Below are 23,303 nucleotides of genomic sequence, written 5' to 3'. Positions count from 1 at the left end.
AGGAGTTGTTATTAGGCCTTTCGTGGATGCTGTTTTGGTACATCATTATGTTCAAAATCGCCACTTGACCTGGATATCATGCACATAAGAAAAGATACGCAATTTATGGAGGCTTCATCATACCACTGACCCAGAAAAACCAAGGCATTTCTAGGTTCGGTGCGGCAATACTTCAGTCCTTAGGGAGGTAGTAGCGACGCTAACTAAGCCATCCGCTTCATTTGGCAACAGTCTATCAGAGAGTGATGTGTGTGTGTGTGTGTGTGTGTGTGTGTGTGTGTGTGTGTGTGTGTGTGTGTGTGTGTGTGTGTGTGTGTGTGTGTGTGTGTGTGTGTGTGTGTGTGTGTGTGTGTGTGTGTGTGTGTGTGTGTGTGTGTGTGTGTGTGTGTGTGTGTGTGTGTGTGTGTGTGTGTGACCACATGCGCTTAGTCATGTGTTGCCTTAAGCAGCAGCAGCAGATTAGAAGTAGAGTGTGCTTCATTAGTTATTTTGAGAAAGGACAGAGCGAGAGGGGCAAAAGAGAGAGAGGAGGAGGAATAGAGGAGGAAGAGAGAAGAGGAGGGAGAAGTGAGAGGAGGAGGAGGAAGAGAGAGAAGAGGAGGAAGAGAGAGGACGAGGAAGGGAGAGGAGGAGGAAGAGAGAGAAGGAGGACAAGAGAAGAGGAGGAGGAGAAGAGGAGAGGAGGAGGGGAAAGAGAGAGCGAATTCAGCCAGAAGAGGTCTAGTTGTTGACAAGACACTCAACACGAGGACAGCAACTGTAGGCCCTACTAGGCTGATAGCACGCCAAACAACTACATTACGGTAACATATTGGACTTTGATCCATCCAGGGCATCTGTCATGATTGACGTGAAAGCTTTGAATCTGTGACACCTGTGTAATCTGCAAAATTTGCCAAGTGACATAAACCATAGTGCCATTTTTACATTTTAAGAACCAACGTCACTCTTATTGCTGCCATTAGTACAATAGTGTTATGTCATTTGTCATAAACTAACATCAAATCAAATTTTATTAGTCGAGTATACAGATTTATTACAGATGTTATTACAGGTGGAGCGAAATTATTGTGTTTCTAGCTCAAACAGAGCAGTGATAACTAGCAATTAAATGTAATCAACTATGCACACATAATAATTAAGAAATATAATAATTAATAATAAAAAAATACACACAGTATGTATGTATATATATATATATATATACTGTATATATATATATATATTCGGGTCTCTTACATTGCTCGTTCTGATATTTCTTAATTATTATGTGTGCATAGTTGATCAAATTTAATTGCTAGGTATCACTGCTCTGTTGAAGCTAGAAACACAAGAATTTCGCTTCACCTGTGATAAAATCTGAACATCTGTATACGCAACCAATAAAATGTGATTTGATTTGATGTTAGTTTATGACAAATTACATAACACTATTATACTAATGGCAGCAATAAGGGTGACTTTGGTTCTTAAAATGTAAAAATAGAACTATGGTTTATGTCACTTGGCAAATTTAGCCGATACACAGGTGTCACAGATTCAAAGCTTTCACATCAATCATGACAGATGCCCTGGATGGATCAAAGTCCAATATGTTACCGTAATGTAGTTGTTTGGCGTGCTATCAGCATAGTAGGGCCTACAGTTGCTGTCCTCGTGTCCTGTCAACAACTAGAGCTCTTCTGGATCAATTCGCTTTCTCTTCCCCCTCCTCTCCTCTCCTCCTCCTCCTCCTCTTTCTTCCTCTTCTTCCTCCTCTCTTCCACCTCCTCTTTAAAAATAAAAAACGGAAATATTCAGACCCTTTACCCAGTACTTTGTTGAAGTACCTTTGGCAGCGATTCTTGGGAAGAGACGCTACAAGCTTGGCATACCTGTATTTGGGGAGTTTCTCAGATTCTTCGCTGCATATCATCTCAAGCTCTGTCATGGTGGATGGGGAGCGTCACTGCACAGCAATTTTCAGGTCTCTCCAGAGCTCCGGCGGGGCCCCTTCAGAGTCTTGTCCCAAAGCCATTCTTGGGTTGTCTTGGGTGTGTGCTTAGGATCGTTGTCCTGTTGGAAGGTAAACCTTTGCCCCAGTCTGAGGTTCTGAGTGTTCTGGAGCAGGTTTTCATCAATGATCTCTCTGTACTTTGCTCCGTTCATCTTTCCCTCTATCCCGACTAGTCTCCCAGTTCCTGCCGCTAAAAAACATCCCACAGCATGATGCTGCCACCACCATGCTTCACCGTAGGGATGATATCAGGTTTCCTCCAGACGTGACGCTTGGCATTCAGGTCAAAGAGTTCAATCTTGGTTTCATCAGACCAGAGAATCTTCTTTCTCATGGTCTGAGAGTCTTTAGGTGCCTTTTGGCAAACTCCAAGCGGGCTGTCATGTGCCTTTTACTGAGGAGTGGCTTCCGTCTGGCCCCTCTACCATAAATGCCTGATTGGAGAGGAGTGGAATGGTGGAGTGCTGCAGAGATGGTTGTCATTCTGGAAAGTTCTCCCATCTCCTCAGAGGAACTATGGAGCTCTGTCAGAGTGACCATCGGGTTCTTGGTCACCCGTCCTTCTTCCCTGATTGCTCAGTTTGGCCAGGTGGAAAGCTCTAGGAAGAGTCTTGGTGGTTCCAAACTTCTTCCATTTAAGAATGATGGAAGCCACTGTGTTGTTGGGGACCTTCAATGCTGCAGAAATTTGTTGGTTCCTCGACACAATCCTGTCTCGGAGCTCTATGGACAATTCCTTCGACCTCATGGCTTGGTTTTTGCTCTGACATGCACTGTGAACTGTGGGACCTTATATAGACAGGTGTGTGCCTTTCCAAATTATGTCCAATCAATTGACTTTACCACAGGTGGACTCCAATCAAGTTGTAGAAACATCTCAAGGATGATCAATGGAAACAAGATGCACCTGAGCTCAATTTCAAGTCTCATAGCAAAGGGTCTGAATACTTATGTAAATAAGGTATTACTGCTTTTTAGTTTTGATACATTTGCAAACATTTCTAAAAAGCTGTTTTCGCTTTGGCATTATGGGATATTGTGTATTGGTATACTGGTGAGGATTTTTTGTTTTTATGTACATTTTAGAATAAGGCTGTAATGTAAGAACATGTGGAAAAAGTCAAGGGGAGTGTAAAGATAGCATACGAATATAAAAGTTGTACAGCAGTACTTATATGGGATAAGACATGAATAGAATACAGTATATACCGTATGTTTAAAGTGGGTGAAATTGCATGTAAACATTATTAATGACCAGCTATTTCAAATAATCATCTCATCATCAAGCTTTGTGTACCCCTGGGAGGCCCCAGGACCGAGTTGAGGAAACCCTGTCCTACAGGATATGCAGGCCATGTTACTCATTCTTGTGTCAGAGACATTATGAGCAAGTGTCTGCTTGTCCTACCACTCGCCTTCGAAAGCTGTGGGCCTCCGAATCAGTGCGATGCAACTAATTTTTCTGGGGAAAATATGTTTCACAACATGCACAGCCCCAGGGCATACAAGGCATTACACAAATCACCAGAGCACAACTATTGGGAATATCTCTGAACAAGAGTTCCTTTATGAGACTGTATCTATCCTTTAACTGTTGCTTGGCTAAAAGTCAGAGAGAAGTTAACATGTCAGTATATCAATGCATAGCCTACTACAGAATGTACTGTACTACACAGCGTTTTACAGTATGGACTGTATATCTGTTGGTAGGTTTGAAGGACACTGGGGTTATTGTATGGTAATTTTGACCTAATCATTTTTTTATGTTAGGTTTTATAAGGAAGGTCAACACACAAGATTACAGTTCAAAGAGATTTATTGTAGATATTCTTGATGTAGAATGTCAAAATGAGTTGTATAACTACATTTTTTATTGCCTTGATTTCACTTTTAAAATAAACAAATGAAATCAGTCAGGTGAGCTCTGACAAAACATATTTGCCAGGTTATCCTCAGTCTGAACTGTTGACACAAGAGACTTTATGATAACCATCCTTCCTTGCATAGTTCTCAACCAATGATCTGCTCCCGAGTGGCGCAGCGGTCTAAGGCACTGCATCTCAGTGCAAGAGGCGACACTACAGTTCCTGGTTTGAATTCAGGCTGAATCACATCCGGCTGTGTTTGGGAGTCCCATAGGGAGGTGCACAATTGGCCCAGCGTCATCCGGGATTGCCTGGGGTAGGCCGTCGTTCTAAATAAGAATTTGTTCTTAACTGACTTGCCTAGTTAAATAAAGGTTAAAGATATATTTTATTAAAGATGTCTGAACATAGTCTATACAGTAATCGTTATATGCATAATTCAAAACAGTCACATAGAATAATCTAAACAACCTATGCGATCATACAATAATACAACAATACAAGTTGATAAATAAAATAGGTTTGGTGTATATCATCAAGATAAAAAACTGTGATATGGAAGTTACATAAATTAACGTTGTAGGTCCTAAATTATATCTGTATCGAAAGTGCATGACCATGCTTCACGTGCCCTGACTGTATAACTATTAGGTCTACTCTGAAGGAAAAAAAGCAGAATGGTTTTTATGATAGTGGTTCAAAAATATATACTGTTAGACCTAAGTTTATGAAACTGAGTAGGCTATAGATACGCTACATTGGAAAATATTCTCGCAGCCTATTCCTCTATTCATCAGTAATATGCAGTGGGTTGAGTTTCTGTGCTATTTGACGTTTGACCCAATTTTCGAAAAACATGCAGTCCATGTGACGTTGATTCGCGCCCTCGAATATTGAATTGACTGCACGAGCGACCTTCCTCCTACAGTTTCTCCTCTCGGTAAAAGAATAAGTGTGGTCAGATTCGTTTGAGTGGCCTTCGTGGCATGCGACAGTAAAAGAGGCGCGGGACAGAGAGAGCAACGGAGAGAGAGAGAGAGCGACAGAGAGAGAGAGAGAGAACTTTAGAGCTGTCGAAGGGGGAGTTGCACAACACGGATTAATGTAACTCTGTTTACACCTTCCTTATTCCAAAACGTCAGCGTGAAGAGAAAATACTCAGCAAAATCAGGTAAAATACTCAAACGTGTTGAATTCATTACTTTTTTGGAACCATTGTCATTGTAGCCAACATAGTTGCACACTTGAAGACAGCCCAGCACTTGACTTAGTGACAAAAGTTACAAAGTAGCGCGGGACTCGGCTGTCATTTCTGTTGCATATTTTGTTTCGTTCAGGGAGTGTTTACCAGTGTGTCTCCCTGTGTCTCATGCGTTCTGGGGAGTTGTCAAAAAAAGTTCTAAATCTAGATTTTGCGCGGAATCATTCGTCAAAGAATACTGTAGCTACAGGGTATGGCAGTTTGGCTGCGGTACGGACTGGCAGCATTAGCCAAAAACAAGGTTGGTCAAATTCGACAACCATACTGTAGTTGCATATGTTGCGACAGTTTACCACACCAACGCTACTTGAGTAAGTACGGGAAACGTTGTTGTTTTATTATCAACTCACCCTCAAATTGTCTTTTTATAGCTGCTATAAATGTAGAATATTCTGACAATGTAAATTATATTTAGTCTAATTTAAAACATTTAATTGATATGGAAGGCTTTCACAAGAATACAGTGCCTTCAGAAAGTATCCATACCCCTTGATTTACTACACATTTTGTTGTGTTACAGTAGAAATACAAAATGTATTAAATATATTTTTCCTCTCACCCATATACATACAATGCCACAAATTGACAAAGTGAAAACAAGGTTTTAGACATTTTTGCAAATTTATTGAGAATGACATACAGAAATATCACATTTACATAAGTATTCACATCCCTGAGTCAATACTTTGTAGAAGCACCTTGCCAGCGATGGCAGCTGTGAGTCTTTCTTGGTAAGTTTTCAAGAGCTTTCAACACCTGAATTGTGCAACATTTATCCATAATTCTTTTGAAAATTATTCAAGCTCTGTCAAATTGGTTGTTGATCATTGCTAGACATTTTCAGGTCTTGTCATAGATTTTCAAGTAGATTTAAGTCAAAACTGTAACTCGGCCATTCAGGAGCATTCACTGTCTTCTTGGTAAGGAACTGTAGTGTAGATTTGGCTTTGTGTTTTATGTTATTGTCCTGCTAAAAGGTGAATTGGTGGCAAGTAGACTGGACCAGGTTTTCCTCTGGGATTGTGCCTGTGCATTGCTCCCTTCTGTTTATTTCTTATCCTGAAAAACATTCCAGTCCTTAACAATTACATGCATACCCATAACATGATGCAGCCACCACTATGCTTGAAAATATGGAGAGTGGTACTCAGTAATGTGTTGCATTGGATTTGCCCCAAACATAACACATATTCAGGAAAAATAGTTAATTGATTTGCCACATTTTATGCAGTATTGCTTTAGTGTTTTGTTTTCGTTCTGTCACTTAGGTTTGTATTGTGGAGTAACTACAATGTTGTTGATCCATCCTCAGTTTTCTCCTATCACAGCCTCTGTAACTTTTTTAAAGTAATCATTGGCCTCATGGTGAACTCCCTGAGTGGTTTCCTTCCTCTCCAGCAACTGAGTTAGAAAGGACGCCTGTAACTTTGTAGTGATTGGGTGTATGGATTGATACACCATCCAAAGTGTAATTAATAACTTCATCATGGTCAAAGGGATATTCAATGTCTGCATTTGTTTCATTCCTCCCTGTCCACCAGTAGTTACCCTTCTTTGTGAAGCATTGGTAAATCTCCCTGGTCTTTGTTGTTTGAATAAAATAAAAAAATACAAGTGAAACAACAGCGTTACTAATGTGTAAAATAACAGGTTGTGTTACACATTCTCCTTTTCGACAACCAGAAAATGATAACCAGATGTTAGCCCAGGTTTTGATGTGAGAGATCCATTTGTTTACAGTGAAATCAGAGTATGATGCACGTCATGGCGATCCTGTTTATTTGTCATTGATGCGGTGGTATAAACGAATATGACGCATGTTACCAGAGCAGAGGTGATCACTGAAGGGTTGGTATGAGGGGAACTGTGTGGTGGTTGGAGGTTGTTAGGATGCCTGGGCATACCAGGCCCAATACCTCGCTAAAATTAGTCACGTGTCAGCTGCGTTGCGGGCAGGTGCTAGTGGTGAGTGCTACAACAAGGGTCTAACACCACCAGCATGTGGAAAGCGAACAGCTCCTCTCACCCTTTGGTTTGGAATAGTAATGGCATGATGTGCCAAGATGCAATGCACATTTCAGAGACCTTCATGCAATTCCCATGGGCTGCTACAATACATAGGCATCATGCTTATGAAAAGGCTAGGAGGTAATCAAAGTTCACTGGGAAGTGACCTCTCCTTGTTTTGAACTGGTTTGGTGTTGATCCAGAGAACCAAAATGGCTGCTCCAAAAAGTGTTGACATTTGTTGCTATTTGCAGATACTCATAGGTGGAACTAAAGGCCAAATATGTGTCTTTCTTTCAACTGCCTGAAACCACTCTGAGCCTGTGTGAGTACAGAATCCTCTTGTAGGGTCTCTTTCATAGAAAGCAGACCGTGGACTGATGGCTTTTACAATCTGACGCAACGCAGCTGTCACACAGAACACTACATAAATGCAAAAGGAGTGACCAAGAGGCCCGATATAGACACTTTTATTTTTAGACCATCTCACCCATACTTTAACTCATTGCTCTTTGGTAATTGGATATCGCCCACTTCCACCCGCCCCACTCACCCGTACGCGTGGTTCGGCCCACTTGGGCCCTGGATGCAGTGAGGGCGTATGTCGGACAGCGTTCTTAAAATGGAACAGGCCATTTCTGGAAGCCACTGTCATTCAAAACGGCATGAAAATACCCCATCGTCACTCGCAGTTATTTGAATAAACTGTAGACTGGGCACTGACAGTGTGCGTGATTGACAAAACTGTGGCCTGGAGTCAGAGGTGAAATACCAACGTAACAATTTTGGCAACTGCAAGAGGATGGGCAAAACAAATGTGGCCTCCGTCAAGCAGATCAACAGGGACCCGCGTGTCTGAAGAATCAGGCCAGTTCAGTCGTGACGACATACCCAAGACGATTAAAGTCAATATCTGCTTCATCAGTGTTATGAGAGCAACATGTATTAGATAACATCTGTGGTTTGTGGGATATAACTCACACACACAACCACCAAAAGGGAACCTAAGACTGTTCCTGGACTGAACTACACTTAGTGATCAAAAGATGTATGTCCTTATTACCAAGTATTGAGCAGGTTGAAATTTATTGTCACGAGTCATGTCCCGGAGGCAGAAGTGAGCAATTTCCCCTTAGATAGGCCAGCTGCAAAGTCAAAATGGTCTATACTGTAAAATATCATGAAAACAGAAATGAGCTTTAAGGTTAGGGTTAGGCATTAGAGTTAGCAGTGTGGTTAAGGTTACGAGTTAAGGTTAGGGTTAGGTTTCAAATCTGATTTGATGACTGTGGCTGTGTCAGCTAGTGACAACTCTTGTCGAGCTGCCCTTAGAACAAGATTCATGACGAAAAACTCTAACGTGCAAGTAATTATGTATATTTGACTTTGGTGTCGTTTGTCTATGAACAGCCGTTTATTCTAGTATTAGCCAGGTTTAAGTATCAAGCTCCTCACCATAAGAATGACCGAAGACCCATTTTTCACTATGAATCACTATGTTGATTGGTGAACCAAGCTCACTTGATGAGTAAACTTGCCTTAAACCTGAAGATTTGCATAAGCCCCCCAGAACTAATGCTCATAGGGCCAACACAGTCACGCATATGAGCTAGGTTCAAACCCCTGTCAGTCAAAACAACACATCATGCTATGCCATGATTGGAAATATTTCCTATGATTTTCAGTACTTTTATTCAGAAATATCCGATGGCTAGTAGAGAAAGGGCAGTTTTATTTTCCTCTCTTCCAGTGCAGTTGACAATAATATCATTCATGTTATCAAATGCACAAGGTGATAATAGTAAGAGATGGTGAATATATGCGGTTCACAGAGTGACAAGGTCGGGAGGTGGGCTTTAAACTGGATGATGTTGACGGCACATCATCCAGTATAATGGACGAGTGTGGGGATGATGGACCAGTGAAGGATTGCTGGAGGGAGAAAGACTAATGTATGGGTATCTTTATGGAGGTATGGACCATAGCTACCTACCTCAGATGGTATTGCTGATTTGATACACATTATCATTATGTGATAAAAGACCTCGTGCTCAATCAACCTTATCTTGCCGGTTCCTTCCAATCTGAAACCTACTTCCTACCATACAAATGATCACTTCTTCATTGTCACTTCCCCTCTTATACCTGAGTCTGACTGCTCGGAAAATGAGTCTAAATCAACCAAGCATGCTAATTAAAATGTAAGACAAGACAGAAGTTCTGCAAGAAAAACATGCAAAATAAGCTGTTTTTCTCCTCCTCTGTGGTAGAGGGCTGTGCCTCAGCCATTGATATCCGGAGAGTCCCCCGTCTGTTCTCCCCCCTCAGAACTTTCCCAGGCATTCTTGGAAGGCTTGGAGTGTGTGGAGCTACAAGCTGACGGGAGAAGGGGAAACAGCTGCACGGGGCTGGAGCTGACACAATGTCACATATTAGTGTCGTCGCTAGCGCTCTGCGTCTTGCTTAGCTGCTCGCTCCCTTTTGAGATTTATTTTCACTGGTGGAGAGATGAAAGGAGAGTATAAGACGAGCACCATTTCTGGAAGGCACCTCCTGGAGTCCCCCCTGCTGTCATTGCCAAGATTATTTATTTGTTAATGTGTTTCTTTATTTGATTGGTTTAGAAGATTTAAAAGATACATTTCAGGGAAGATCTACTGCTGCAGTTGCCTTCTTGGAATATTATTTCTAAGATGTACAGGAAGATGTACTTTGATACATGATTACTGTGTAATAATTGTAATTTCGAAACATGTCCCAGTCAGAGGGTATCAAAGTAGAACCCAAGACAAGCCCTGTGTAATGGTTGCATAATGCACAACCGCTACATGAGAGCCATAGCCTGCCGAGTTAAAGCCCAAGTCTGAAGCCCAAGTAGCTAATTCCTCAATTGAACACCAAGTAGGGGACCTACTGCCACCACAATGGCCAAGTTAAATGCTTAGAAGCACCCCACTACACATGCATCTCTCTCAACATGTGCCCAACATCATGGCACCAGGCCCGGTTGTCATTTGTAACTAATCAACAGTTATTAATGCAGCTGTATTGGTAGTGCAGAGGAGGTTAAGGTCGCTTGCCAGTTGGCACCGGCCTCAGACTCCAGTTAGCAATTACGACTGACTCATCATCAGAGATCGAGAAAGATATAGAGGAAGAGAGAAAATGTAAGTCAAATGTAAAATAATTCTTTTAATGCTCGGAAGGACAGGAAAGACAAGTCTCGGCACGCCCATGCTGTTATTGTTTAAGGAGCGTGTGTGATCCCTTTTTTTCTTAAGAACTGGATTTGTGACTCACGTTTTCTTCCAACAAACGAGGTTGTTTGTTATTTTAATGTCATAAATAGTAATCTAGTCACATTTGCAGTCCTTATTTCACGACTGAGTGGGAAAAAAGCTACAGAACAAATGCTCCCTCTGCGGAGGATTGCGAGGAACGAGAAAAGTGAGAAATATCTGCCAAACTGTCAAAAGGTCATGGACTGCTTCCCCCAGCTGAGTCTGGCAGGTCGCCCCGTCACCCTGGTGACCACCTCCCATTCGGTGTCAATGACCCAGTCCCAGGGCAAAGTCAAGCCAACTGGAAATCATTAATGTCGCTCAGGTACCACTAGGGATCCATTGTCCTCTCCGTGCAGGATGGAAGCAGGGAATCCAGGGATCTAGGTCAGGCCCAGAACCATTTGGCAGCCAGTAGTTGCCCAGTGGTTTTAATTGCCGTAATCCTTACATCTAAGCTAACATATGGAATTGTTTTAAGATGGTCATACCAAGGATCATTTAGCTATTTTATTTTGAATCACAGGCAGGGTTCCCCAACTGGCCGCTCCCCAACTGGTTTTATTTGGCTCACCAAGTTTTCATTGTTGGACATAAAATACTGTAAAAACACCAGGAAATCAGATCCAATGAATCTAGCGATCAAACTAAGCCAATTTGCAAATGTTAAAATCAATATCTATATATTTTTTAAATTAATTCATTTAAGAAATCTATTCCCATGTATTCCCATGCATAATAGAGACACATGATCGTATATATATGAATGTAAACAAGGTTTGAAATGATTGTTTTAGTCAAACATTATATCTGTTTGGGATTCTTATTCGTAATTATGTTCCGGCCCTAAGACCATCCTGTCAAGAAAGAATTGGTCCACAGCTGAATCTAGTTGATGATCCCTGCCTTAAGGTATCAAAAAATATATATAAACAAATCATTTCATGAAACATTGAATATTAGCCAATAGAATCGCAATGATTAACAGTGTCATACATGGATAAATAGATAGTAAAACAAATATATCCATAGGAAATTTGTTCTGAAGTGTCTGTCTTATATCTGAGAGATACAAGAAAGATCAGGAACCAATGATTATTATTTTTTTTACATGTATTTATTTTACATAGAGTGCATTTGGAAAGTATTTAGACCCCTTGACTTTTTCCACATTTAGTTAAGTTACAGCCTTATTCTAAAATTGATCAAATAGTTTTCCGCCCTCATCAATCTACACATAATACCTCATAATGACAAAGCAAAATCAGTTTTTTAGAAATCTTCCAACAACAAAAAATATACAGTATATGGTCGGAAGTTTCTTGTTAACAAATGACTTGTTAACAAACTATACGTTTGGCAAGTCATTTAGGACATCTAATTTGTGCATAATAGTAGTAATATAATAATATAATAATAATATGATTTTTTCTAACAATTGTTTACAGACAGATTAATTCACTTATAATCCACTTAATCACAATTCCAGTGGGTCAGAAGTTTACATACACTAAGTTGACTGTGCCTTTAAACAGCATGGAAAATTCCAGAAAATTATGTCATGGCTTTAGAAGCTTCTGATAGGCTAATTTACATCATTTGAGTCAATTGGAGCTGTACCTGTTGATGTATTTCAAGGCCTACCAGTGCCTCTTTGCTTGACATCATGGGAAAATCAAAAGAAATCAGCCAAGACCGCAGAAAAAAAATTGTAGACCTTCACAAGTCTGTTTCATTCTTGGGAGCAATTTCCAAACGCCCAAAGGTGCCATGTTCATCTGTACAAACAATAGTATGCAAGTATAAACACCATGGGACCACGCAGCCGTCATACCACTCAGGGAGGAGACGCGTTCTGTCTCCTAGAGATGAACGTACTTTGGTGCCAAAAGTGCGAATCAATCCCAGAACAACAGCAAAGGACCTTGTGAAGAAACTGGAGGAAACAGGTACAAAAATATCTATATCAACAGTAAAACGAGTCCTATATCGACATAAACTGAAAGGCCGCTCAGCAAGGAAAAAGCCAGTGCTCCAAAACCGCCATAAAAAGGCCAGACTACGGTCTTCAACTGCACATGGGGACAAAGATCAAACTCTTTGGAGAAATGTCCTCTGGTCTGATGAAACAAAAATAGAACTGTTTGGCCATAATGACCATCGTTTTGTTTGGAGGAAAAAGGGGGATACTTGCAAGCCGAAGAACACCATCAAAACGTGAAGCACGTGGGTGGCAGCATCATGTTTTGGTGGTGCCTTGCTGCCAGAGGGACTGGTGCACTTCACAAAATAGATGGCATCATTGAGGTAGGACAATTGTGTGGATATATTGAAGGAACATCTCAAGACATTAGTCAGGAAGTTAAAGCTTGGTCGCAAATGGGTCTTCCAAATGGACAATGACCCCAAGCATACTTCCAAAGTTGTGGACAACAAAGTCAAGGTATTCGAGTGGCCATCAAAAAAACCCCGGGCCTCAATCCTATGGACAATTTGTGGGCAGAACTAAAAAAGTGTGTGAGAGCAAGGAGGCCTCCAAACCTGACTCAGTTACACCAGCTCTGTCAGGAGGAATGGGCCAAAATTCACCCAACTTATTGTGAGAAGCTTGTTGAAGGCTACCTGAAACATTTGACCCAAGTTAAACAATTTAAAGGCATTGCTACCAAATACTAATTGAGTGTATGTAAACTTCTGACCCACTAGGAATGTGATGAAAGAAATAAAAGCTGAAATAAATCATTCTCTCTACTATTATTCTGACATTTCACATTATTAAAATAAAGTGGTAATCCTAACTGACCTAAAACAGGGAATTTTTACGGGGATTAAATGTCAGGAATTGTAATTTTTTTAAAATAAAACAGAGTTTAAATGTATTTGGCTAAGGTGTATGTAAACTTCTGACTTCAACTGTATATATAAACTCAGCAAATAAAGAAATGTCCCTTTCAGGGCCCTGTCTTTCAAAGATATTTAGTAAAAATACAAATATCTTCACAGATCTTCATTGTAAAGGGTTTAAACACCTTTTCCCATGCTTGTTCAATGAACCATAAACAATGAATGATCATGCACCTGTGGAACGGTTGTTAAGACACTAACAGCTTAAAGAGGCCTTTCTACTGACTCTGAAAATACCCAAGAGAGATGCCCAGTGTCCCTGCTCATCTGCGTGAATGTACCTTAGGCATGCTGCAAGGAGGCACAAGGACTGCACATGTGGCCAGGGCAATAAATAGTAATGTCCGTACTGTGAGATACCTAAGACAGCGCTAGAGGGAAATAGGACAGACAGCTGATCGTGCTCGCAGTGGCAGACCACATGTAACAACACCTGCTGTAAGGCAGGTCCTCACCAGACATCACCGGCAACAACGTCCCCTATGGGCACAAACCCACCGTTGCTGGACCAGACAGGACTGGCAGAAGGTGCTTTTCACTGACGAGTTGTGGTTTTGTCTCACCAGGGGTGATGGTCGGATTCGCGTTTGTCGTTGAAGTTATGAGCGTTACACCGAGGCCTGTACTCGGGAGCGGGATCGATTTGCAGGTGGTCTGCATCATGGTCTGGGGCGGTGTGTCACATCATCATCAGACTGAGCTTGTTGTCATTGGAGGCAATCTCAACGCTGTGCTTTACAGGGAAGACATCCTCCTCCCTCATGTGGTACCCTTCCTGCAGACTCATCCTGACATGACCCTCCAGCATGACAATGCCACCAGCCATACTGCTCGTTCTGTGCGTGATTTCCTGCAAGATAGGAATGTCAGTGTTCTGCCATGGCCAGCGAAGAGCCCGGATCTCAATCCCATTGAGCACGTCTGGGACCTGTTGGATCGGAGGGTGAGGGCTAGGATCATTCCCCCCAGAAATGTCTGCAGGGTGTCTTGGTGGAAGAGTGGGGTAACATCTCACAGCAAGAACTGGCAAATCTGGTGCAGTCCCTGAGGAGGAGATGCACTGCAGTACTTAATGTAGCTGATGTCCACACCAGATACTGACTGTTACTTTTGATTTTGACCCCCCTTTTGTTCAGGGACACATTATTCAATTTCTGTTAGTCACATGTCAATGGAACTTGTTCAGTTTATGTCTCAGTTGTTGAATCTTTTTATGTTCATACAAATATTTACAGATAACTTTGCTGAAAATAAACGCAGTTGACAGTGAGAGGACATTTCTTTTTTTGCTGAGTTTTTATATTATTTGAGGTACTGAGCGCTTTGGAGCAGGTTTTCATCAAAGATCTCTCTGTACTTTTCTCCGTTCATCTTTCCCTCGATCCTGACTAGTTTCCCAGTCCCTGCCGCTGAAAAACATCCCCACAGCATGATGCTGCCACCATCATGCTTCACCGTAGGGTTGGTGCCAGGTTTCCTCCATACCTGACGCTTGGCATTCATGCCAAAGAGTTCAAACTTGGTTTCATCAGACCAGAGAATCTTGTTTCTTTAGGTGCCTTTTTGGCAAATGACAAGCGAGCTGTCATGTGCCTTTTACTGAGGAGTGGCTTCTGCCTGACCACTCTACCATAAAGGCCTGATTGCTGTAGTGCTGCAGAGATGGTTGTCTTTCTGGAAGGTTCTCCCATCTCCACAGACGAACTCTGTAGCTCCTTCAAGAGTGACCATTGGGTTCTTGGTCACGTTCCAGACCAATGCCCTTCTCTCCCGATTGCTCAGTTTGGCCTGGCGGACAGCTCTTGGAAGAGTCTTGGTGGTTCCAAACTTCTTCCATTTAAGAATGATGGAGGCCACTGTGTCCTTGGGGACTTTAAATTCTGCAGATCTGTGCCTTGACACAATCCTGTCACGGAGCTCTACGGACAATACGTTCGACCTCATGGCTTGGTTTTTGCTCTGACATGCACTGTCAACTGTGGGACTTTATATAGACAGGTGTGTGCCTTTCCAAATCATGTCCAATCAATTGAATTTACCACAGGTGGACTCCAATCAAGTTGTAGAAACATCTCAAGGATGATCAATGGAAACAGGATGCACCTGAGCTGAATTTTGAGTCTCACAGCAAAGGGTCTGAATACTTATGTAAATAAGGTATTTATTAAAAAATAAATATATAGACATTTGCGAAAATGTATAAAAAGCTGTTTTATCTTTGTCATTATGGGGCATTATGTGTAGATTGATGAGGGGAAAAATGATTTGAAAACATTTTAGAATATGACTGTAACATATCAAAATGTGGAAAAAAGGGAAGTGGTCTGAATGCTTCCCGAATCCATTATATATTTCCATTCATTTTTTAAACTGGCACCTGGCTACCTTCAGACTGGTATTGTAAGGCTTTTGTGTGTCCTAGAGCAAAACAGCCAACGTGTACGTGTTCGTGAGTGGCCCACCTTTCCTGTTCGGACGCTACGGACAAAAGTTGGCAGATCAGGCTGTACCGACTTTAGACAAGTCCCGTGATGCTTGTGGGGGTCGTAGAGCAAAACTAAAAAAACACCATTGTGTTCGTGAGAATCTCACCTTTCCATGCATGGAGTTTGTTTTTCTAGGCCAAACCGTTCGGACGCTACAGACGTTTTCGTGAGTATACCGATTTTCAGGATGTTTCATGGTCTGACAAACACCTTTCTAGCTCTGCCACCTTTTTCCTCAGATGCGGAAGACATCGGAAGATACGATTGACTGAGATGCAGCCAATGCAAAAAAACATATCTCTAGTTTAAACTGACTGATTCTTTATGATTATGATAATTAGATTTCCATGGGGGCGTGTGCATCGACTCTAGGGGGTTAATCAGAGGTGGGTGGGGGACAGGGGCGAGGGCGGAACGTGGTTTACAGGGACTGTCCCCATTAATGCGTAACCCCTATCTATTAGATGTAGGAGTTGTCATTCATTTTGCTCCTCCCTCACCCAGCCGCCACTGTGGTGAAATGGAGAGGTGGGGGGGTGGGGGCGGAGGGTGTAATGTATCTACTATGATGGAGTGTCTAATTAGGCTTGGTGGTTTAAGTGTGTTTGTCTATCACTGCATGTGGGTTTGCAGTTTTGTATGACTAGGTGTGTATGACTTGAGTGTATGTCAGAAGTAGCCTTGAATGCAGTACTGTTGTACAGGGGAGTGAATTGTCTGTCTGCCTGTCTTGTCTGCCTGTCTGCCACTGGTCTTGGAAGCTTTTACATTGTCAGCCTTTACTGTGGTGCTGTCGTGGATGTTAGGGTGTGTGTCTGTGGGGGGCTCCATTTGTGGTTGAGGCCCTGTCACGAAAAGGAGAGGAGTGGAGTGAAAGCAGGCCTCATCATCATTGACGTTCAGAGGGAGAAGCAGCTGTGTCCCTTTGATCTGCCTAAAAAGGTTCTGGTCTTTACCATGACACTGTAAAAAAGTCTTGAAGAGCAGAAACAGATCAACTTTTAACCAGCTCACTGTTTGGGAACGGAGCAGCTTTTAGCCAGCAAACTGTTATGGAAAGGAGCAGCTTTTAGCCAGCAAACTGTTTAGAAACAGAGCAGCTTTTAACCAGCTCACTGTTTGGGAACGGAGCAGCTTTTAGCCAGCAAACTGTTAGGGAAAGGAGCAGCTTTTAGCCAGCAAACTGTTTAGAAACAGAGCAGCTTTTAGCCAGCAAACTGTTAGGGAAAGGAGCAACTTTTAGCCAGCAAACTGTTTAGAAACAGAGCAGCTTTTAGCCAGCCTACTGTTTGTGAACAGAGCAGCTTTTAGCCAGCAAACTGTTTAGAAACAGAGCAGCTTTTAGCCAGCCCACTGTTTGTGAACAGAGCAGCTTTTAGCCAGCAAACTGTTTAGAAACAGAGCAGCTTTTAGCCAGCCCACTGTTTGGGAACGGAGCAGCTTTTAGCCAGCAAACTGTTTAGAAACAGAGCAGCTTTTAGCCAGCAAACTGTTTAGAAACAGAGCAGCTTTTAGCCAGCCTACTGTTTGGGAACGGAGCAGCTTTTAGCCAGCAAACTGTTAGGGAAAGGAGCAGCTGTTAGCCAGCAAACTGTTTAGAAACAGAGCAGCTTTTAGCCAGCAAACTGTTTAGAAACAGAGCAGCTTTTAGCCAGCCTACTGTTTGGGAACGGAGCAGCTTTTAGCCAGCCTACTGTTAGGGAAAGGAGCAGCTGTTAGCCAGCAAACTGTTTAGAAACAGAGCAGCTTTTAGCCAGCCTACTGTTTGGGAACGGAGCAGCTTTTAACTAGCCCACTGTTTAGGAACAGAGCAGCTTTTAATAACTAGCCCACTGTTTAGGAACATAGCAGCTTTTAATAACTAGCCCACTGTTTAGGAACATAGCAGCTTTTAATAACTAGCCCACTGTTTAGGAAAATAGAAGCTTTTAATAACTAGCCCACTGTTTAGGAACAGAGCATGCTTCATTATACAGCGGAGATGGGAGAGAGAGAGAGAGAGAGCGAGAGAGACAGAGAGAGAGAGACAGAGAGAGAGAGAGAGAGAGAGAGAGAGAGAGAGAGAGAGAGAGAGAGAGAGAGAGAGAGAGAGAGAGAGAGACAGAGAGAGAGAGAGAGAGAGAGAGAATTCAGGGCAGAATTAGGTCAATATCCAATAATAATAAAAACTCAAAAAAAGAGCAATTAAGTTTTGGAAACATCTAAAATACAGTGACCCCCTCTCATATCATTACCAAGCCCTGCAATGCCAAGCGCTGAGCAAAGAAAAGAGTCCCCTCATCCAGCTGGTCCTGGGGCTGAGTTCACAAACCTGTTCTACTAACACACTGAAGCCTCAGGACCAGAACATCCAATCAATCAGAATAAACCAAATTACAACACAGTCAAAACAAAACTACATTGCTTATTGGGAAACACAAACACAAGCTCAAAGCAAAATGCAGTACTATCGGGCCCTAAATCGACAGTACACTGTGGCTAAATATTTGACCATGGTTACTGATCAAAACCTGAGAAAAACCTTGACAAAGTACAGGCTCAGTGAGCACAGCCTTAGACAGCCCTAGACAGAGGAAAACCTGGCTCCCTGTAGAGGAAAGGCTGTGCAACCACTGCACAACAGCAGAACCTGAGACGGAGCTGCATTTCCTGACAAAATGTCAAAAATATAAAACAATTAGAGAGTGTCATTTTCCCAAATTTGAAACCCTTATTCAAGGTTTCAAAGACCTCTCTGATGAGGATAGGCTACCCGTCCTGTTGGGGGAGGACGCAGAGAGACGTGGGTTGGCAGCGTTCTACATTGCTGCCTGCCATAAGTTGAGGGACAGTGTCTGACAGACCAATCAACCTGCACATGTCCTCTACTGTATACTTATTGTTATTGTTGAATGTATGGTTATTTTGACACTTGGTTATTGTTGTTACTGTTGTCCCGTTGACAATTTGATTCTCATTTGTATTTATTTTTATATTGTAAATATCCAAAATAAGCGTTTGGCAATATGTACATTGTTACGTCATGCCAATAAAGCGAATTGAATAGAATTGAATTGAGAGAGAAGAGAGAGAGAGAGAGAGAGAGAGAATTGTGTGGTTGTGGTGTGCATACTTTTTTAGTGAGTGGTGTGTGTCTAATAGGTTTGCAAAGGGTTGGAAACTTTCCGGTAAATTTCCAGGATTTTCAATGGAAAGTTAAACCCGGGAATTTTAGGAATTTTGCTTAAATTCATTAAAAAAGTTAGCTCATGACAGTGAACCTTTTTTGTGGGATACACATAAGGCAATTCTAGGTCTTGTGTCATATTTTGGTTAATCTAGCCCAAATTCAATGGAATTGCAACCCTCTGCATGCACAGCGCATTCTTCCATCACAGTGCACTCACATGTACAGCTGATTCTCAAGATCTTGCACACTAATGAGCCCACACTACTGCACTGTCTGAGTCAAGGACTACATGTTTTCTGGTAAGTTTTGATTACAATACTGGATGAATATATTTCATATGACATACATTTTTTTTGTTGTTAACTAGTAAATAGTAGCTTACAGCAAAGTGTGTTTAAATCCTTTCTAACTTGTTAACAATTTCTGCTAGTTTTTGCTACCATGTGGATTTTAGCTTTCATACATGCTTCATTTTAAAACATTTATCTTACAAAGGAGTTGTTTAATCTAACTGCATAACTATTTATCTGCACATGGAATTGTATTATTTATAAAAAAAAATAAAAAAAATCTAATCTTTACAGGAAAAAGCCACTGGCACTGTCTGATGTGTACATTTGCAAATACTGTGCAAAATCATATGTGAAGAATGTAACAAAGATGCAGAATCATCTGGCCAAGTGCATAAAGCTCCCTCAGTGCTCACAACAAGCAACTTCTGACAAAAGTTCCTCTACTTCTACTTCTATTCGACACTTCTATTCGAATGTTGTGAAAGAAATAAAAGCTGAAATAAATAATTCTCTCTACTATTATTCTGACATTTCACATTCTTAAAATAAAGTGGTGATCCTAACTGACCTAAGACAGGGAATTTTTACGGGGATTAAATGTCAGAAATTGTGAAAATCCGAGTTTAAATGTATTTGGCTAAGGTGTATGTAAACTTCCGACTTCAACTGTATGTTGAAAACGTTTTTGGAAGGTGCGATTGATCATTGTGGATCATTCAATATTCCCTTTCTTTTGTTGTTCAGTGAAATCATCCCATGTGAAGAGTCAACTCATTTAATTAAAGTTCAGTTCGTAACTAAATCGTTTAAAAAAATTATATTATAAGGATTTAATCATTTGCAATTATGTCTACTTATTATAAGGTAAAATATGTATGTTTCTGTCTCCATGTGATATGGTAAATATATATAAAAAAAACCCATCTACATTTAAATGCAATTAACATTATTTATTTGCATATATTTCCTTTAATTCCCATATATTCTCGTTAATTCCCAGGGAAAGTTTACACCTCTGAATATTCCCCAAAATGTTCAACCCTCTCGTCTAATACTCATGTTTGTCTGTGTTTGTGTGTTGGTGTATGTATAGCTCGCATATGGTGTGTGTGTTCGCTCACTGTAACTTGTGGTTGCTTCGCGTGATGTATTGTTGTCTCTACCTTTTTACCCTTCGTGCTGTTGTCTGTGCCTAACAATGTTTGTAACATGTTTGGGCTGCTACCGTGTTGTTGTCATGTTGTGTTGCTACCATGCTGTGTTGTGTTGCTACCATGCTGTGTTGTCATGTGTTGCTGCCATGATGTGTTGTTGTCTTAGCTCTCTCTTTATTTAGTGTTGTGTTGTCTCTCTTCTCGTGATGTGTGTTTTGTCCTACATAAAACAACAAAAATGTATCGCATAGCCTACAGTCGGAGGGCCTGCAATTTGGGCAGAGTGCGTGGCAAATACCAAATACATGATTATTGAGTTGCGACTGTCAGTGAAAAAGAGACCCAGCCAGGCATATCGCAATATTTAAAATTGCAATTGCGGAAAAACAGGTTGTAAAACGAATGTCTATTGCTGTAAAGAGAAGACACTGAAAATAGTCTAATCTGTCTTTTAGTTATCAAAATTCTCAACTTCATTGAGCGGAGAACATCAGCCATATGTCTGGTGAGTGTGCATATTCACTGTCTTTATCATTGAGTCAATACCACTTTTGTTTGTTTTAGGACAATCATTTCCTCCAGGTTAGATGGACGTCATATTGTATTTGTGTGTCCCCTTTTCATAGGCCTTATAAATGGATCAGACGTAGTTTTTATTGATCTGTTTGTCAGTGTCAGCAGAGTAGGCTATCCTGACATTTCTGTTGTATTAAAACAGATTCTGCTAATGTCTCCAGTTATATAAAGTGTAGTAGAATTGCTTTAAATGTGTTTTTTAAAAGCTAACATTTTCCTGTGAAAAGAAACGTCTACTCTAAGTGGTGTGTGACACGCTGAATGAAGCCTGCCTATTTGCCCATGGCAAATGGGAAGCACACTTCAATTGCCAGTTGAGAAATACAAATAGTAGCTCTTTATAATCGTGGCCATTGTTTGTTTGTTTTTCATTCGATTGCCTTTAGAATTGTTGCACAATGATTGGGCTTATTAAAGCAATAATGGTCTGGGGCTGTTTTTCATGGTTTGGGCTAGGCCTAATGTTGCAGCATACAATGACATTCTAGATGGTTCTGTGCTTCCAAAATTGTGGCAACAGTTTGGGGAAGGCTCTTTCCTGTTTCAGCATGACAATGACCCTATGCACAAAGCAAGGTCCCATACAGAAATGTTTTTTCGAGATATGTGTGGAAGAACTTGACTGGATGACGCCAATTGAGAACCTGCACAGAGCCCTGACCTCAATCCCATCCAACACCTTTGGGATGAATTGGAACACTGACTGCGAGCCAGGCCTAATCGCCCAACATCCGTGCCCGACCTCGCTAATGCTCCTGTGGCTGTATTGAATCAAGTCCCCAAAGCAATGTTCCAGTCTAGTGGAACGCCTTCCCAGAAGAATGGAGTCTGTTATAGCAGGAAAGGGGGGACCAACTCCTTGCCCATGATTTTGGAATGAGATGTTTGACGAGCAGGTGTCCACATACTTTTGATCATGTAATGTACGTTCCTCTGATTCCTTCAGAGTCAGTAATCACTAGAGGGAGAGAGAGAGAGAGTTCCAGAAATGTGGGGAAAATCCTGAGCTTTAGGGTCCACAGTCAACACTGCAAGCTTCTCTTTACTCTCTGCATTAGTATGGCAAGCTCTTAGAGCCTAGCAGAGTATTTTGATCAACAGCTGTTGATTGAAACTGTTGTTGATCAGACCTAAAGTGGTCGAGAGCATTTTGCTTTGAAAAACTGTAGCTACTGTTGTTTTGTTGCAGGGCAATTCCATGGTAACAGAATTATACTGAGTGAAAAATCAGTCTCAGCATAATTCCGTTACCTTGGAATTGCCCTGCAGTATACGGTTTGAGTTTAATTAATTCTGTAGGTATTTTAATTATAGACTGATTTCAAATATTTTCTATCTGCATGAGGAATTTCCATCTGGACCCACTCAGAAGACATCAATGTAACTACACTCTTAGACTTGGATTATACTGAGATGTAAATGCGAACATAGATTCAAATTCCATACTGCAGGATAGCATTCTTTAATCCTGGTCTCAGAATACCCAAGACCGAATTGCAATTAAACACAAAAGAAAATACAATGTTGATGTTGCTAAGCAACTCCATGCCCACTGCTGCTGTAGTTTATAACAGTATGCTGCTGACTAAGTTCCAAGTGGCTACAGTGCAGGGAAGGGAAGGATCCAAACCTGGCTCTCTGTCTCATTGTCAAATGTCCGGGGTGCACGGCACCACTCCCTTATCTGAGGATCATGTGCTAGTCAGCCCAAAACTTGTGTTCATACAGTACCGCTTCGGTTTGTGCACTTTTGGGTGTATCAGTGGTGTTAAGGAACGACGGATTAGGCTTGCTCCACTTGGCAAAGAAACTGTTAAAGGAATTGCAGCAACAAAAATAGAAGAAAACCATGGTAGAACTAAAAGTAGTAATCGCATGAGATAGAACCCATAAATAGAATAAGGCCTCCGATTCACTGCATCACCTTTCCTTGTTTGTCTCGAAATCAAACCAAACACTAGCATGTTCGTACAAGTTGAACAGTACTTAGAGCCCCACAAAAAAAGACTGTCTGTAAATCTCAAGAATAAGGTAGCAGAGTTGCCTTTACCTAGGATGGATAGGTTTTTACATCCGTGCGTGACAAACTACAGTGTTTCTGGCAGACAGGCAGGTTGTAAGCACATACTCATTTCAACATCTAGCTACTATCTGTCTCTTTATCTACAAATCCAGCAGCTTTTTTCATGTCGATGAGCAAGGAGACTTGTGGCAAATGGAGTTGTACTGTCAAAAGGTCAAAAACCCCAAAATATCTATCTACCCACAAATCTCTTTAATCAAATGAGTACCACATTGCAGCCTTTTCCAT

General features: G+C 41.4%; 1 protein-coding gene across 2 annotated transcripts in view; it reads left to right on the top strand.

Annotated features, from left to right (window-relative positions):
- Positions 1-4,733: 4,733 nt before the first annotated feature.
- The window catches only part of nek6 (NIMA-related kinase 6), a 93,910-nt gene continuing 75,340 nt past the window's right edge, over positions 4,734-23,303 (top strand). Inside the window, exon 1 of one of the 2 annotated variants that reach the window (XM_035761000.2) lies at positions 4,734-5,032. The gene's annotated coding sequence lies outside the window, so the exon portion shown is untranslated. Of the gene's footprint in view, positions 5,033-5,265; positions 5,434-23,303 lie in introns of those variants that run through there. The other variant, XM_052525264.1, reaches the window with a different exon arrangement.

The sequence above is a fragment of the Oncorhynchus keta genome, chromosome 9, assembly GCF_023373465.1.
Source record: "Oncorhynchus keta strain PuntledgeMale-10-30-2019 chromosome 9, Oket_V2, whole genome shotgun sequence".
Taxonomy (NCBI): domain Eukaryota; kingdom Metazoa; phylum Chordata; class Actinopteri; order Salmoniformes; family Salmonidae; genus Oncorhynchus; species Oncorhynchus keta.
This window is presented reverse-complemented; position numbering and strand designations above follow the sequence as displayed.